This window comes from Hibiscus syriacus, unplaced genomic scaffold, assembly GCF_006381635.1.
Source record: "Hibiscus syriacus cultivar Baekdansim isolate YM2019G1 unplaced genomic scaffold, ASM638163v2 tig00109936_pilon, whole genome shotgun sequence".
Taxonomy (NCBI): Eukaryota; Viridiplantae; Streptophyta; class Magnoliopsida; order Malvales; family Malvaceae; genus Hibiscus; species Hibiscus syriacus.
This window is the reverse complement of record NW_024062533.1, coordinates 340,224-358,734: the sequence shown is the minus strand read 5'-3', so window position 1 is coordinate 358,734 and position 18,511 is coordinate 340,224. Positions and strand designations below refer to the sequence as shown.

Genomic DNA, 18,511 nt, shown 5'->3' with positions numbered 1-18,511 from the left:
TTGATTTTTTCAAAACACAAATCGAATATAACTTGAACATCGACAATTTACATAAAATAAAATAAATGGATAATTATAAATATCCATTGCATTGTTTGACTTAAAATAAAATGAATTAATAATTAACAAAATGAAATCGGTTTATTTCAAGTTTGCATTTTGTTCGAATGTCATATCGGATTACATCAATTCGATCAAGTGGTGCTTTCCACGCCTATTCTACAAATAAAGTTCTTGAAAGTATTAGAATACCATATCGTTAAATAAGAAAATAATATGGAAATACATACAATTGTAAATGCAAAAAAAAAAATATCTACAACACATAAAGTCAAATAACATTTATTTAATGATATACAAATAAACACATAATATGTGAAATATGTAAATTCATAAGGGACCAAACAAAACAATAAAAAAGGTTTACACATCAAAATATAAATAGCCAAATAAACATATTTGAAAATTTAAGGGACCAAATTGGTACTTAATAAAAACTTGAAGGGCTAAAAAGTAATTACAAATAAATCAGAGCCAAAATCACAAATATTAAATAATACAAGTACTAGAAGTGAAAATAACCAATAAATAATATAAAGGACTAAAATGAACTAAATAGAAACATAAAGGACCAAATAATAATTAAACAAAATGCCAAACAGTGACTAAAATAAAAGATTTACAAATGTCATGGCCAAATTCGAACATCAACAAAAATACACAACACACTAAATCAATGTCTAAAATAAAATAATTACAAATATTATGACCAAAGTCAAATATTAACAGGAATAACGTAACATATAATAACAAGACTAAATCATAAATACTGAAACATAAGTGCTCAAAATAAAATAAGGTAAAATTTCATTAATTGACTGAAAAATAAAATTACACAAGTAGAGGGACCAAAAGTGGGATTTACCCAAGCGTAAAATTGCCAAATGGTCCCCCTCGAAATGACGTTTTCTCATTTGTCTCATTTCAGAAATCAGAAGGGGAGAGAGAGTCTTCAAAACTCTCTCAACCCTCTCATCGGGGAAGAGAAAGGTTACCTCCGTCGGTGGAGCCACGACGACGCTCACGGTGGCCTACGGTGGTTGGAGAAAGGTAACCACCCCCAGAATGTTCCTCTCACCCCCTAAGCTTGAAACCCCACCTCGTTCGGTCTAAAAGTGACCCACACACCTAGATCTAAAAAAGGAAACCAAAAGGTCTACTTTACGCTGCCGCTAAACCCATCGTCCGATGGGGCCATCGCCGAGATATGTTGGCTTTCTCACTGCCACACACCTTTTCACCTTTAGGATTCGTCGTTCGACCGCCAGAGCTGCCGTCGTCGAAGACCCAAAGGTAATCTCATTTTTTTCTTGGGTTCAAATATATTTTTTTACTCCTCTTGTGTGTTTCCTCTCTGTATTTTCTTCTCTCTTTTTTCCTTGAATGTTTTTCTTTGCTCTACCTCTCCCGAATGCCTCTCTTTTTTCTTTTATTGATGCATGTTGATATATTTGATTGCTGCCATTGAGGAGATAATGTTGTGACAGAGGTTAGATTTGCCTTGGGATATCTTGGATTTACTTTTGAATTTTCTTAATGATTTTCTCTATTTTTTGGTTGATTTGGGGTCACTGTTTGATGTATTTTCAGTCACTATGAATGGATGGGTTCTGATCGGGTCCAATAGCTGCGGCGGCGAGGGTGAAGCTCGGTTGGGAAACTAAAGGGTTGTTGGCGACGGCTGGCTTCGGTTGATGGCTTGATACATTAGGGTTAAGAAACCTTATCTGGTATGGGTTGAAGATTAGGCCCGGATCGGATCTTGCGTCAAGTCTGGATCGAGTCTGTGTTGGATCTGGCCGGGTTTGGGTCAGCAACTGTTTGGGTCTTGTATTAGACTTTGTTCTTGTGGGCTGTTGGGTTGTATTGGACTTTGGGTTGAGGTACTGTAAAATGTAAATAACATTTAATAATAATAATAATAATAATAATATTTCGACCCAGGAAAAAATGGGTGTCTACAGCTGCCCCTCTTTGCACATTCTTGTGTTAACAAGAATAGGACAAAGACGAAAAAACAACAAGTTTTTATCCGGTTCTCTTTTTGATTTTGGAAATTTGATATGTTTGTTGTTGGGGACGACACTGCTCATACTTGATGAAGAGTTCTGGTTGTCTAAGGGTGGCACGGCTCCTACATGATGAGGAGATCTGGTCGGTGGATGACACGGTTCCTACGCGATGAGGACGGCTGGCCATCTTTAGGAAGGGTGATAACACGGTTCCTACGCGATGAGGACGACTGGTTATCTAGGGGTGACACGGCTCCTACGTGATGAGGAGGTTTGGTCAGTGGATGACACGGTTCCTATGTGATGATGACGACATGCCATCTTTAGGAATGATAACACGATTCTTATGTGATGAGGACGACATATTATCTAAGGTTGATGCAGCTCCTACGTGATGAGGAGGTCTCGTCAGGGGATAACACGGTTCTTACGTAATGAGGACGACTGTCCATCTTTAGGGAAATGGTTTCAAGGGAAACTGTCTCAAGAGAGACAAACTTGTTTCAAGGGAAACAAACACAAAGATTGGTGTTTCAAGAGAAACTGTCTCAAGAGAGACAAAACTCGTTTCAAGGGAAACGACTCAAAGATGATTGTTTCAAGAGAAACTGTCCCAAGAGAGACAAAATTCGTTTCAAGGGAAATGATCTCAAAGATGGGTGTTTCAAGAGAAATTGTCTCAAGGGAGACAAAATTGTTTCAAGAGAAACAATCTCAAAGATTATATGTTTCAAGTGAAACTGTCTCAAGGGAGACAAACTTGTTTCAAGACAAACAATATCAAAGATTATCAATTTTGTTTCCAGTGAAACAATTTCATAATTTGTGTTTTAAAGAAAAATTGTCTCAAGTGAGACGAAATTAGTTTTGAAAGAAACAATCTCAAGTGAGATTAATTTTGTTTCAAATAAAACAACTTTGAAATTTGTGTCCTGAGGGAAAATGTCTCAAGTAAGACAAAATTATTTTTAAGAGAAAACTGTCTCAAGCGAGACAACATTTGTTTTTAAGAAAAATTGTCTCTAGCGAGATGACACTTTATTTTTAAGAGAAACAACATCAAAGAAGACATACAGTCTGCTTGTTCCTGCAGGTTGAGGAAACACCGGATCGTTCACTTCAGGATGTCAAATATGTATATGACATTATTTCTTCATGTTAGAGACAACTGGTCATTTCTGAACTTTTATTTCCTGAAGGATCAAAATGTTGTATTTTTGACTAACTATCTTGGATGTTATAATGGATGCGAAGATGAATTTTATTTTATATGTTTGATTTGATGAATTATGAAATTGGTCCTCAAGAGAGGAGAAAAATGTCTTTAATGCACATGATGATGAATGTTTAATGCAAAGATGCAAATTTCATGTATCATGTATGTATGTGTTGATGTATGTTTTCTCGGTGGGAATGATTGCATAGGCAATCTTCATTCTATCCCTGATTCAGCTGTCTTCATTTCCACTAGGGTGTACTCTTGTAAACCTCGACCTGAGACAATTTGTTTTCCTTGCCCCATTAAAATTTGCTCCAAAAATTTGGCTTCCTTTACCCCAGCTTCGATCACGAGCTTTGGAGAGTTATTCATTGAATTCTAAGATATGATTCCAGAGAGATTATCTTGTTTGAAAATGTTTTTCTTCCTTTAAAAGAACTCAATAAAGAAAGAATTTGTAATTTTTTGTTGTCAAATGAACTAAAATAAGGCCCTATTTTCGGTTTCACAATTGAAGCAAATCACAAAACATGAGTTTATTGAATATCAAAAGAATCAACTGTTATTTTAATCTTTCATAGCTGCAAATCTTTGACAAATATCAAGATCGAAATGTTGGCTTCGAGGTTAGCTACCTAAACTCTAAGGTTTGTTTCATTGATTTGGTCATCCTGAAGATCATGGAATGCCTCTCTTTCTTGGTTTGGCATTTTGATCGAAGGCAGACAAAATGTCACAACTAGCATAATCAATTGCTAGACTCTTTAGAACACTTTTGTTTCAGTTCTCTGAAATTCTCCATTTGTTCAAGCTTCGTAGACTCTTCTAGCCAAGATAGTACAAAAATATCGATCTAAAAATGAGATTTCTGAGTGCTCGTGTGAATTTGACTGTAACAGGTGCTCCTCAACTCCCATAGTCCATATTCACTGAAACTCCTTATTTAATAAATTCATATTTAACTTGCCATTGCTTGGCTAGCTGAATTCAACTTTATTATACATATATTTTATAATTGCCTTTATTTGGCTAGCTAATGGATTCATGTTGTCACAAAGTCTTCGACTTGAAAATCACAGTGGAGCAAACACCGAATTGTCAAGTACTCGATCAATGTCATGGTTTGAATATAATCTATTCATAAAGCCAGGGCTTTCAAGTATCCTCTATACCCAATTGCTTTAGCGGAATAGCTTAGCTTTATTGTATATATATATCTATATTTTTGGGTATACGGATTCCATTTCTTAAGCTTGTCAAGAAGAACCTGTTATAGTCTCGGTGTTTGTTGTAGGTCAGGAATTATCATCGTTAGAGTTCAATTGCCAAGCAACTGACCTAAACTAGATTCACCTACTCGACCATTCCATCTGTGAAGATCGTGATCATCATTGAACGTCATCAACATAAGTAGGAACCAATTAGTTTTACAAATTCATGTGCTAGTTGCCCCATTTTGTCTACTCCTAACACATACCATGAATGTTAAAACCTGATTGACTCTCCATAGTAGCAGATGGTTAGCTTGGTCCCTGCAAGAGAAGGGTATGTATTCTGGTGTATCTTTTAGATTAGGATCAAGGGATCATTGTTTTGAAAGGGTTCAATCTTTTCATTTGTCAAAGATTTACAACCTCAATTATTAAAGAGTTTTTAATTAAGTTGATATTCAAAGAATTTCAAGATTGCCAATTTGATTCAATGCTCACAATCCTTAAAATAGCATAAGTTCATTCAAATATCCTTACAAGAAAGATGGGAAAAGACAAAAACAAATTCAAACAAAATGATCTCAACATAAGGTGAAACTGAGGTGGATAAATATCTCCACTTGTTCATATAGAATACCACATTATTCCTAGAATGTTGGGTGTCCAATTGGATTAGGGTCTTTACCCTTTTTTGATCCTTATTTCTCGATCATTTCTCGTGTCAGGACTCCCTTGTCAACGAACTTTTCTATCTCCTCCATTAATGGTATGCACTTGTTAGTGGGATGGCCCAATGCCCCCAGATGAAAATCATAAGAACTATTCGGGTCATAGCCATAAGCAGAAGGGCTAGTCTTCATTCTCAAAGGCCTTGGGGGTGAGATATTGACTATTGATTAAAGGGGATAACAAGTCAGCAATGGGCACTTGAAAAACCTTGAGGGTCGTGTTTTTCCAAGACATCTTTTGTGGCCAGTCTTAGATTATTTCTCTTTTGATTTCCTTCTCACCATTCCCCGTTTCCTTCTCCTTTTTCAGCATCAAAGAAGTCTCGAGAGTTGAATCCTTTAAATTTTCCCCACATACCTTACTCTTATTGATTTTTCTCTTTTCTTTCTTCATGTCTTTTTCTGTATGCACTTCATTTATTTTGACCATATCAACTCCATTCTGGGGTCCGACTCCCAATTGTTTAACTGAAATCAACTGATTGTTAACATCCACCTCTATAACTCCATAAGCAAAAAAATCTTGGACTTGTCGTTTGAAGTTACCTCAATTCTCGATGGAGTGTCCTCGGGCTCCAGTATGATATTCACAAGAAACTTTCTCATTATACCAACTCGGATTAGGTGGTAACAGAGGCTTAGCCAGACATGGAGTAATCAATTGGGTCACGAGCAACTTGGAACATAATTTGTTGTATGAAGATGAAGGAAAACTGAGTGGAGGCTCTTTTGACTTCATTTTCTCTTTGCCACTATTATGATCATCTTGAAGACCTAGTAATGATCATTGAGATATTCATTTTGAAGGTTCAACTTTTGACTAACACCTTGTATGAGACATTGGTCTGTAGATCTTCCCTCATTGATAAGTTTTAAGCTTATGGGGAGTTTATGTTTTCCATATTCAAAGCATAACAACCCTCCGCGATAAGGTTTTGAACCTTTAATCTCATAACCGTACAACTTTCCATAGAGTGACTAAAATCTCCAGAATATAACTGCATGAATTTTTGACCCCTTGCCAATATGGACGCAAATAAGTATTAGGCTTTGGAGGAATAGGTGTTGGAAGGCCACTTTCAAAGAGAAATGATAACAATTCTGAATATGACCCTGAAATCAGAACGAGAGGTACCCTCTTCTTTTTCTTCTTGTTCTTTTTAGCCTTCTTTATTGGCATTTAAACTTCCTCTATGCCTCTCTTCTTTGAGTCAGACTTAACTTTCGTGTTAAAAATTTCACCCTCAATTTTCATTTTTCTTAGCTTGATCTCTTTCACATTTTCTAGAATCACGCCCGATTGTTGGAATTGACTCGGATTACCATACTCCTCAGCATATTCTTGATTATCTGATGTCACCATTTTGGTTGCACAATCAACATTCAAAGCCTTATTGAAAGCCTCAATAGCAGGATCCTCTGGTGGCTTCTCTCCATGAATCAAGACATATATCATGTGCATCAATTTAGACATATGCTCCCTTGACTCGTCCTGAAACTTCTTTGCTTGATCATTCAATTTAGACATTTGATCCCTTGACTCGTCCTGACTCGGCGCAACTATGACAACGTATGACTAGGAGAATGGAAGGGACTACGTCGATGGCAATGATTGTGATCGGAAAGGAATACGATAATGGTTTAGGATTATGTTTTGGGGATTTTTTATAATTTAAGAGAAATTATGAGTTTTTTATAATATAATAATATTTTTAATATTTTAAAAAATAAAAATTATTAGAATGTGACACATGTCACTTAACGGAGGAAATTAACATCGTTTACGGCGCGAGCACCTAAAGTGGTAACATTTATAATGTTAGGCAGTGAGATCATTCAGAAAATAGTTTAGGCACCTATTCGTGAAAAACGGTATAGTTTGACACTTCTTTTATAATTAAGCCTATCAAAATTGACTCTAACATAACTATTGTAACTTTTATTTTCTTAATATTTTGGGTAAACTATATGAATGACCATCTAACTATGGGGTTGGTATTAATATGACCACCATTTTCAAAATTGAGTCAATATGACCACTTAACTATTTAAAATTGGTTCCAATATAGTCACCTTTATTAACATTTAACGAAAGTGCTTACGTGTTAGTTAACAATATTAGTCTAATTACATATTTGATTCTCAATACTTGTACATTCAATCAATTTGATCCTAATTTTAATTAATAAACTAATCATTCGATCCGAAGATGACACATGTCAACATATGATTCTCCAATAAAATGGTGACACATGTCACCTCCTAATTGGATAGAAAATAAATCAAATACTTCATTTAGTTAAATATTGCAACAAACTATAATTATCTTATCTTATATTAATGATAGAAAAATAAAGAAACAAAATCATTCAAATGAGGATTCAAACCTAGGCCAATTATAAAATATAAGAGAATCTAAATCAGTTAAACAAATATAATTTTTTTTATAATTTTAGTCAAATTTTCTCGAATCGAGTCGAGTCAAAAAATTAATTTTTTTAGTTGAATTAAGTTTTACTCACTCCTAATAATCACTTATGCTTGAACCCAAAATTTCTAAAGATAATAACTATCACTTTAATCACCGACATAGTTTAATTCGTATACATTAAAATAATAATTCGGTGGGGGATAACAAGCCATAAGTTAATACAATATATTCTGAAAATGATTGCAAAAATATTTGATAGATGTGATTCTACACAGGTACGGGCATTCCAAGGGAAAAAAAGATGAAAATGATGTTCATATGCATATTAATAATAAAACCCTTTTTGTTTCCCTAATGTGCTTTCCCCAACTTGTCACCTTTATTAAAGCTACTCATTATCTAATTTACTCTCCACCTCTTTGTCTAGGGAAATAATAATAATAATTAAAAGAATGTGCTGAAATCATTTCTCTCTTTTATAAGCCCTGTATACGAAATTTAATACTGAAAAACTAGGAAAACAAACTAAGATGGGACAGCGATCAACACTAAATAATAATGTTAACAAAAAAAAGTTGGATAATGGAAATTGCAGATAGAACTAATTACACCATTAACAAAGATCAGTTTTCACTAATTACATCATTATCAAATAACAAGTTACCATATGCAAAGGTTTTGATGAGAAATGGAATTGTTTATTTACCACCTGCAAAATAAGAGCATTGGGAAGTTTGAGCAAAGCAAAAGGGTAAAGGAAAAAACATGTAATGTTTTTAATTTGATTACCTTCGCCACCTTTTCCACATAGCTTTGATAGGAATGATACAAATACTATGAGCAACGCAACTCCAGCAATGAGCCCTATCAGAATTGCTAATGGGCAAAACTTTCGAGATAATGTTCTAGAAAAAATTAATTCACGAGATAAAGTACTCCCAAGATTAATTGCTCAAATAAGGTGAAATCCACAGTGTTGGCCGTAGGTCGCCATGCCTTTCGGGCGACCTACTAGGTCGCCATGTCTTCCCGGCGAGCTACAAGAGATTGCATGTGCCATACACGTCCCAACACGCTGGGCATCCGAGGCCATCCGACCGAGGCCATTCGAGAGCATCCGAGGCCATTCGAACGAGCTATGCGAGGGCATCCGAGGGTAACCGAGCGAGCTATGCAAGGGAATCCGAGGGCAGCCGAGCGAGGGTAGGTCGCCCGGAGTGCATGGCGACCTACAAGGTCGCCCGGAGGGCATGGCGACCTATGTGTTGGGACGTGCATGTGCCATGCAACACGTTCATTCTCTCTGTTTGAGCAAGGGTAGGTCGCCCGGAGTGCATGGCGACCTATAAGGTCGCCCGGAAGGCATGGCGACTTACGGCCAACACTGTGGATTTCACCCTATTTGAGCAATTAATCTTGGGAGTGCATTAGCTCGTGAATTAATTTCTTCCAGAACATTATCTCGAAAGTTTTTCATTGCTAATGTCTTCTCAATCTCATCGTCATTATTATTTGTATCTACATTCATAAAATTAATAGAAAAATCTCAAAATGAGTATAATCAGTCAAATAAATAACTAATAGGAAAAAAATTCAAGATAAATATTTATTTACATGTCAATTATTGACTCAATATTTGTTTTAATTTATGTATAATTGTGACCAAAATACTTTTAGGTGGAGGGGGACATTGGATTCTTTGTTAATTTCAGAAGGGACATTAATTCAAAAGTAGGGCCATATTGGCTTAAATTTTATGCTAGCATATACTACCATGAAGGTGCTTTTAACATGTTACCTGGGTTTTGGTAGAACAAAAATAACCTATTTAACACTACAAATGTGTTCTACTTCATGTAGTCAAAGAATGTGTATATAATTCATCAAAATCAATGGCCTTTCTTTTCCGATTACTTTTACCATATTAATCAAAATTTATAACTTCTTGAATGATTTGGACTTACCAAACCAGTTATTAAACTTTCACATGGCATGAGAAAGAAAATCAAAGTTCCATGCAAATTCACACTAAATTAAGCAAAGAACATGAAAGATGAAGAACCACCGTCCGAGGGGTGGCGACACTGCTTACCGTTTCCGCCGTGCGAGTGGTATCCGCCTTCCGAATACCGAGCGTAGCACTTGGCCAAATACATGTCGCCCCACTTGGCCGCCGCACAATCTGTTTTGAGCCGTCCGATTGCCTCCGACAAGCAATCTTGACACTCGCTGGGGCTCAAATCCCCTACACTCTGAGCCACACCTTGTACGTCCCCTGATCCGCCGATCCGAAACGGCTTGTAAGTCCCGTCACTCGCTCCCAAGTAACCCAACACCGCGTCACGTCGAGCCAACACGTCCGAGGAAGTCAAAATAAACGGTCCACATCTTCTCACCAGCACAGTCTTGTCCTCAGCGCCTATAAACGTCGTATTATCATATTTAACGAAACACCCTTCGAGTTGCAACCCGCCACCGGTCGAGTCAAGGCAAAGAGTGCCGAGTCGGCTTACCGCTTTGGCGACACAGCGGGCACATTATCCGTCGCTGAGATCGCCACGGCACTGGAAGAGACCGTAGACGGTGTCCTGAGAAGCGGAGCCAGATCCTGGCGCGGTGAAGTTGTTGTAAGAGGTGAACATGGCCGAGTTGACTAGGGAAGTGAGAATTGAGTTGACGTTATACTCATAAGGAGAGCCTGAAATGAACTTGAGCTGCGAACATCCGCCGTAAACAAAGGTATCGGTGGCTGAATTTGTTGGATTAATTACACGGAAAATAAGAAGAATAAAAGGTAAAAACGACGCTTTTCTCGTAACTAAAGCCATGGGAAAGAAGCACAGAGAAAGTGACTGAGAGAAGAAAGAAGCATCTGAAAGAGAACATTGGAGAGCAACGTAAGCTATGGCTTAAAGGAGTACACACTATCTTCGTAGGAATGTAGGAATTAATTTAAGTCGTACCTATTAATCTAATTCAAATAATATATTACATATGTGAGATGATTTTCTTAATTTAATTTATTTTTACGTAAATGTCAAGATTCAAATATATTCCTTTAATAATTTAGTACCTCATCCCACTATACCAACATATTATTGATTATTTTTCTACTATAATTTAAAAATGAATTTTATTTAAAAAATGAATTTAAAAAATAATAAATAGATTTCTTCTAAATATTCCACACCAACTTTTCTCCCAACAATAGTTAGTTAGTAGTGTTTTAAGAATAAACTTTTTTCCCCTTTCAAAATGAGTTTATTCTTCTATTAGGAATTGTGGAAGATGCGTAGTGGCAGATTATAAGTGAGGTTTAATGTTGAAAGCCACGTGTCGGATGAACTATAGTACATCAAAAGATGGTCCTAGACTCAAGTTATGCCTCCCACGTTATACTTAATTGATCTTTCACAGTCAAAATCAACTCCATTTGCTGCTAATTAATTGGCCAAATATTCAGTGGGGTGATGAGTTTATAAGGAATTTATTTATGGATTCTTCTTTGCATTTCTAGAAAATTTATGTAGGATAATTGAATGTATAGAGGTACCCATTTTGTTCTAGAAAAAGAAAAAGGCACAAATTAAAGCAAAAGTAGAATATAGGGTTCTATGTATTACAACAAAAATTGAAGTGGGTGATACAGAAAAAAAAAAACCCTTTCATGAACAAACTATGAAGCAATGGAGATTTTTTTAGCTAATATTTCTCTCTGCCCTAACTTAATTGACCCACCTTTTCAAAATATAAACCATAACTGTTCACCAGTCACCACAAATAAAGGTGTTCCTCTTGGCTACACCCAAGTTCTTATAAGGCTATGTACAACTATAAGAAGAGGAACTAATTAAGATTACCATTATGGCAACGATCAAATTAGATAAATATTAATACTTTTAAAACTATAAAGCTACTGCTTTGGCGGTGAATGCATTCGGACATGGACGAAAATAAGATTTTATGTCATCAGATATAAACTTAAAAGATTACATCAAAAAATTTAAAAACGGTGAAATTATAAAATTTAAAGAGTATAGTTGTCTTATTTTTCTAATATGTTTTGATTGTTGTTATCGTTAGTTGAGAGGTATTCAGTGTGTTGTTGGTTTGATTTTATAGGTTTTGAATACATCAACGTCTTATTAACCATAAGAATTTTTGTGGTATTTCCAATAGCATTCATCTGCCTTAGTAAATAAAGAAAAACAATTAGGTGTAGTTTTCATTTGCCTTGAATGCCTAGTCAATTGTCTTTTGAGATCTCCTTTTATTTTTCCTTTTAGTTTCTTGGTTATTAAAAAAAATAGATTCATTCTTTTCTCCCCCAACTTAAAGTTGTAGGGTTCAAAAGTTTTTATTTTTCATTAATTTAAGATTATCGAATGAGTATAAATTGATGTTTGAGATTATATATATTTTTGTTAAATATCTCTTCATTTTCGACTTTTAATCTCAATCATAAATTGGTCTTAAGTCAATGTAATTTTTTTAAAAAAATTTAGATCGTATATAAAAGGGAGGAAAATCAAAGCAATTAAGTTACTTTTTTTTTGGTTAATCTAGGGTGATTACAAGTGATATGATATGTTCTAAAGACTCTAAATCATTTGACAATAAATGTTTAAATGCCTTACAATCATTGGTGCCTGAACTCAAAACCTTTAAAAATAAACTATCAAATTAGATTGAAGACGATCAAAGATCAATTTAAGGTGGTTTGTGCGTAATTCGAATGACATTAAAGGCTTGTTGTGGAATTCATTTGAGTTTGTCTATCATGTGTAGGGATGGTAAAAAAAACCGAACACGACGGGGAAAATCGAAAACCGAATTAAACGGGTCGAGTTCGGGGATGATAAACGGGGATGAGGACGGGTACGGGGAAAATTGAATGTTTTAAACGGGGGACGAGGACGGGGACGGGTTTGGTAATACCCGTCCCGATTACCCTGCCTGATAAATATTAAAAATAATTATTATATATATATATATATATATATAATATTAATAAATTTAATTTAAATTAAAAAAATATATATAATATTTATATATTTAATTTAAATATATATACCCAACCCGATACCCGATCCGATACCCGTTTATGCTAAACGATGATATCCGTTTCTCCGCGGTTTTCCCCGATTACCCGATAGAGATCCTCGTTTAAATCCTCACGGATTTTTAAGCAGAGACGAATACGGAATTTTTAAACTGGGACGGGAGGGCCAATACCCGACCCGAACCCGACCCGTTACCATCCTTAATCATGTGATGTGTTAGTTATGGAATTGGAAGCCGATATAGGTTTTTAACCTTTTTTATTTAAAATCAAATCCAAATAAAATGCCCATTCATATACCAAAATAAAAGTCCATTTATAAATCCACCAAATCAACTTTGTAACCAAACATTACCCATTACATTAAACCCTTACAACTCACTCATTAACCAATTACAATTTTAAACCAATTAATCCACTACAAAATCAGTGGTCCAAACCATTAACACGACCCATTTATAATGCAACTAAAATCCATTTTTACCCAAAATCACTATGGACCAAAAAGACTCGAATGAAAAGGCCCGAACAAATAGACCAATATCAGATTAGGGTTTGTTTAAACACTTGCACCGCCTCTCATGTTTCACAGCAACTGGAGCTCCATGACTTGTTTGCTTCCTTCCAGAAGCTTCACTAGCTCGCATGGACACGCAGCAACGACAGCTGGTCCTCTGTTTCAACGAACTCTCGCCAGCTCGATCCTAAGACGGTTTCAGCAAATCCAACTTGCAAAATAAAATAACAGAATGAGAGATGATTTTTTTGGGAGATTTTCTTTTTTTTCTTTTATTTATTTGATTGTAAAACTCGAGAAAATAAATGTAAAGGGGTCTTCCTCCTCCCCCATTTTTTCGAGCAATGAAAACAAAGAATCTTCCCCATTTTTTGATTAACAATGAATAAATGTTTTGCCTTTTCGTTCATATTCGAATCATTACCAAAAAATCAACTAAAAATCGAGAACCTATTCAAAACGAAACAAAAAGTGAAAATAGGAGAGTTATACGAACGAAGAACACGCGGAGAACCAAAGAAAAGGAATCTTACGCTTAGGTCTTCGATGACGGTGGCTCCAGTGGTCAGATGGCAGATCCGGACGGTTAAATGAAGCCTGGTGGTGACATAAGTAACATAGTTCAAAGCCGATTCGATCCAACGGTTGACGGAGGAGATCGGTGAGATAAAAACCGAAAGGTTGTAGGTCATTTTTGTGGAGATGGGAGCCGATTCCTGCGGAACCAAGTCTTGATTTGCATTACCGGTGTCAAAACGAGTCGACTGATATTGTTTGGTGTCCAACGACCATTAGAGATGGCGGCCGGCACGGTGGCGATGCTGTGGTCGGCGGCGGATCTCTTCGCCGTTTGTTAGATAGCAAAGAGAGAAGATAGAATTTTGAAAAGCAGAGAGAGAAAGTTGTAAGAAAATGAAAAAGAAGAAAATTGACTATATAACCCGATCACACGATGCCGTTTTGGGCCGTACCTGCGCGTTTTGGATCCAATGGATCAAATTACTTTCTAGGTCACTGTAAGTTTTATTTCTTTACATTTTGGTCATTGTGATGTATAGTTGCACAAAAAATCCGAATATCCGAAACCGGATTTGGGAAAAATCGGTTTTTTTTAAACCGGATCGGATATTTTAAAACCGGATATTATAACCGGTTTGGGAAAAAAATTGGATAACTGATTTTTTTACTGGTTACACCATCCGACCCTCCAAACAGGATACGATCCGGTTTTTTTAAAATCCGTTTTTTTTGTTAGGTGAAAAAACTGGAACGGTTTTTAATCCGGTAATGTGCATGTCTATTGTGATATGTTTTTTATTTTAAATTGAATGTCCTTATCCAAAAGTTTTTTTTATTTCAAATTACAAACATGTTTGATTACATCGATAAATGAACCATGAAAAGAGCTCTAACTATTGAAAGACAACAAATAAACCACAAATCAGAGTTGAGTGATGTGAAAACAATTATCTACAAAAAAAACCACATATCTAAATTCAATCTAAGAGTCTAAAAAAGGGAAGATCAACATAATAACAAATAAACATCATCTTGATAAGTCAAGACGACATTAAATCTAACCATAAAAAAAGATTAACAAAGAGAACCACCAAATGATCAATAAAAAAGACAAAAAATGCCAAAAGATAAAAGAAAATGTTTCACAAAGACAAAGAAAAAAATGTCATAAAGGTAAATTTATTAAAAATTAAAAAAAATGATATATATAAAGTAAATGAAAAATAAAAAATACTGACAGATTGACAACCAACACTAAAACTAGTGTAGTTATTGACAAAAAAATAAAAAGAAAAAAGAGTAATCAAAAGCCTAGGGTTGAAAACCCTAGTTTGGTTGCAATAATCAAATTATTTTTTAAAAAAATTCAACGTAGAGGGAGATAGGATTGAGCACCGAAAATCAGAAAATAGAAAAATCATATTGAATTGGATTATGTGGTTCGATTCAATTTGAATTTTTTTAAATTGTGGTTTGATTTCAGTTTAGTTTAAAAAATAAATATACAATGTTGTTCGGTTTCAATTTTTTCCATATGAAAACCGTTTGAACCAAATCAAACTGAATTAAAAATAAAAAATAAGTATTCCAACCAAATTCATTTTGAATTTATTATAAGATATATTTTAAAAAGTAAAATCTTAAAAGTAATAATATTTATATATATATACACACACACTCGATTTAAGCTTTAAATTTGAATTTTTTGGAGATTGAGTTTGAAAAATAGTAAACAGTAAAAAAATTGAATCGAACCGAAAACTGTAATTTTTATGCCATTTAGTTTCGGTTTCAAATTGTAAAAACTCACAAAGCTTGGTTCGATTTAATTTTTAGTAAAAAATCAAATCGAACCGAATCAAATACACTCATAGAGGGGAGGAAAAAGGAGAATTTTACTCCTAATGAATATTCAACTTACAATCTAGGAGAGAGAAGGTATCAACTAAGTACTTCTATCCACCTACTCTAAATATTGTTTACTCTAATCAATTTTTTAATCTTCTACACTTTTAATTACGTTTAATATTCAATTATATTTTATTCAACTCTTATATCCGGGTAATCTTCCACCTACTAGCTAGACAATAGTTTCAGATCAACTTTTACGCCAAAAATTGCATGATCTATAATCTCTCCTGCTTCTTCAATAACTGATGTCATGGGATATAAATCCTATTAAGTTTTAATGTTGTCTTGCTTGCATTTTCGATTTTACTGTCAAAAGAGAATCCTACGAAGTATCGAGAATATTAATGTTGCACCCACAATTTATTGCTTTGTCCATTATTTGATTATTATTTGTTTTAGACCACACACTTTCATTGTCTTTTCATTTATGTTAGTTGGTGAGATAATTTATATTTTTTTTTTCTGTTTTGAATGGGTCACATTGATTACAAGTGATTCATCATTTTTAATTTGGTGGAGAGACCCAATAGGTGGTTAGATGATTGCCAATCGGTGTAAAAGTATTCTGTTTTTATAAGGTAGAAAAGAGATGAATGAGGGAGGTGATTTTTTCTTTTCTCTCGATCTTAGTTGATAGATTTGATAGTGATTCTTTATACAAATATCAAACATAAAGATATTATAGCAACTCGTAGATAAACAGACTAAATAGATACGATCAAAGGACATGTCAAGAAATCAGGACCTCCTAATGGGCATTGACTGTGTGAGTCGACTCGAATTCTTTGGAGATGCTCTCCCCATGTGTTGTTTTCTTCTTTTAGTGAAATTGGCAAAACTCACGAGATAATGTGGTTGGAATAATTAATTCACGAGATAATGCTTTGGCCGAATTAATTACTCATACAGTCCCATGTAGGTCGTCATGTACGCAGGACGAGGAACGAGGTCGCCAGGGCATCAAAGCTAAACAGATTCTCATTTTCCTCTTTGCAAAGTATACACGTGCAAGAGATTTACATAAACAATATTTTTTTCATATAACATCAGTCATTGGTTGATTAATTTAAAGTGGATGTAATACAAATCTATGAGGTGATTCATTATTAATATTTTATATTTACAACATCAAAATCTAATTTCATGATATGTAAAGAATGTATGGACCTGCAAAATCAAGCATAATAAGGTTATTTCAGTACAATCTAACCTGGGATAGGTAAGTTGGATAGGAGGTCGCCCGGAAGGCATGGCGACCTCCAACCTTGAATGGCGTGTGCATGGCGACCTTCAACAGCTCTCCCGGAAGGCATCGCGACCTACGGCTAATACCGTGGATTTCATCCTATATCAGCAATTAATTCGGCCAACGCATTATCTCGTGAAGTAATTCTTTCGAGAACATTATCTCTACAGTTTTGCCAATGAAATTTACTTAAATAAAAGTAGGTGGTTGGATGTTTTAGAGATAATCCGCGTCTAGAATGTTTTCAAGCTCCTCCTAAAGAAAAAAACCCTAATAAGTTTAATATTGGTAGTGATGGGACATAAAAAATTGCAGAGACGCATGGCCCTACGGGGCACATATAAATTGGCGAAAATATTACTAGGGAAGGAGGTAGAAGACGAGGATACATTACTCGTCTTCCATTGTCCGGAGAGACTCTAGTAAAACATGTGATTGTCTCATGAATTTACAAAAGATTTTGGACCTAATGATGAGTATATATCGGAGAGTGATATAAATTAAAAGTCAGATGACTCACTTGATGACAGTTTCAGCGGGAATATAAGGTATGGCGTTGGTACTTTTAGCGTAAGGATCGATTCATTAGTCCTTAAACGCAAGATTGAATGGTCGACCATAATTTATATTTCTATTAATTTTAATGGTTGTGGACCATGTGAGATAATATTATATTATTGATCTTTGGTTAGAATATTAATGTTGTCCTCAAAATTTATTGCTTTGGTCATTCTTTAATTTTCATTTGTTTTAAACTTCTATACACTTTTATTATCTTCGCATTTATGTTGGTGGGTGAGATAATTATGGTTTTATAACTTTGTTTGCTTTCCCTTTTTTGTTAGAATTGTATTTTGATTCATTTATATATATATTTAAGTAAACTAAGCCGACTTCCACGACGCTATCCATCTCCTGGTTGCAAAAAGGAAGGCAACCATTCAACACTAACAAACTAAAAAATCACAGCAGCAGAGAAATGTTGGACAACCGAATAAATCGAGCCAACAACACACCCAGCTCACCTCCAAATGCAGAACAAACAGACACAAAACCAACAATCAAACATGCACAAGAGAAAGCTTCAACTTCAACCATACCATGAATACATTGAGATAAAACAAAAGACCCAAGTACGGAGAACAAAACACGTCAACGTCTTTAACATGACACAAGAACTACCAACCAACCAATTAAACCCAAATGACCAACACACCAAACAATCAACACAGCCGAAACGAGAAAACAAGAAAAATAAGACTGAATGACTACCACAACGCCTTGACCAACATCTCTTGATTTGATAAGATCACAACTTCTCTTTGCTCAATTTGGAAACGATAAATCGAAGCAGAGTAACACTAAATCAGCCACCAGCAACACCCGATTGCAAAGAAAACAGGTACACCACTCAATGTCTTGGGTAAAAAAAAACCCGTAGTACAAAAAAGGATAACAAACAAACTAAAGTAAGCAACAATCAGATCTGCATTCTACTTCTGAGACACCATCTAACCTCGTTCCCATGAAGATCCACAACCCGACGCCACTCCAGTCGTAAATCCCATGCCAGAAGCAGAACCAATGGTAAATCG

General features: G+C 35.1%; 1 long non-coding RNA gene and 1 pseudogene across 1 annotated transcript; both read right to left on the bottom strand.

Annotated features, from left to right (window-relative positions):
* Positions 1–8,359: 8,359 nt before the first annotated feature.
* LOC120210789 lies at positions 8,360–10,489 on the bottom strand (annotated as a pseudogene).
* Positions 10,490–13,020: 2,531 nt separating this feature from the next.
* Positions 13,021–14,142, bottom strand: LOC120210812. Its single transcript, XR_005524529.1, has 2 exons — positions 13,774–14,142; positions 13,021–13,451 (listed from the first exon to the last, which is right to left on the bottom strand). It is a non-coding gene; the product is annotated as an uncharacterized LOC120210812 (long non-coding RNA).
* Between the last annotated feature and the right edge of the window lie 4,369 nt (positions 14,143–18,511).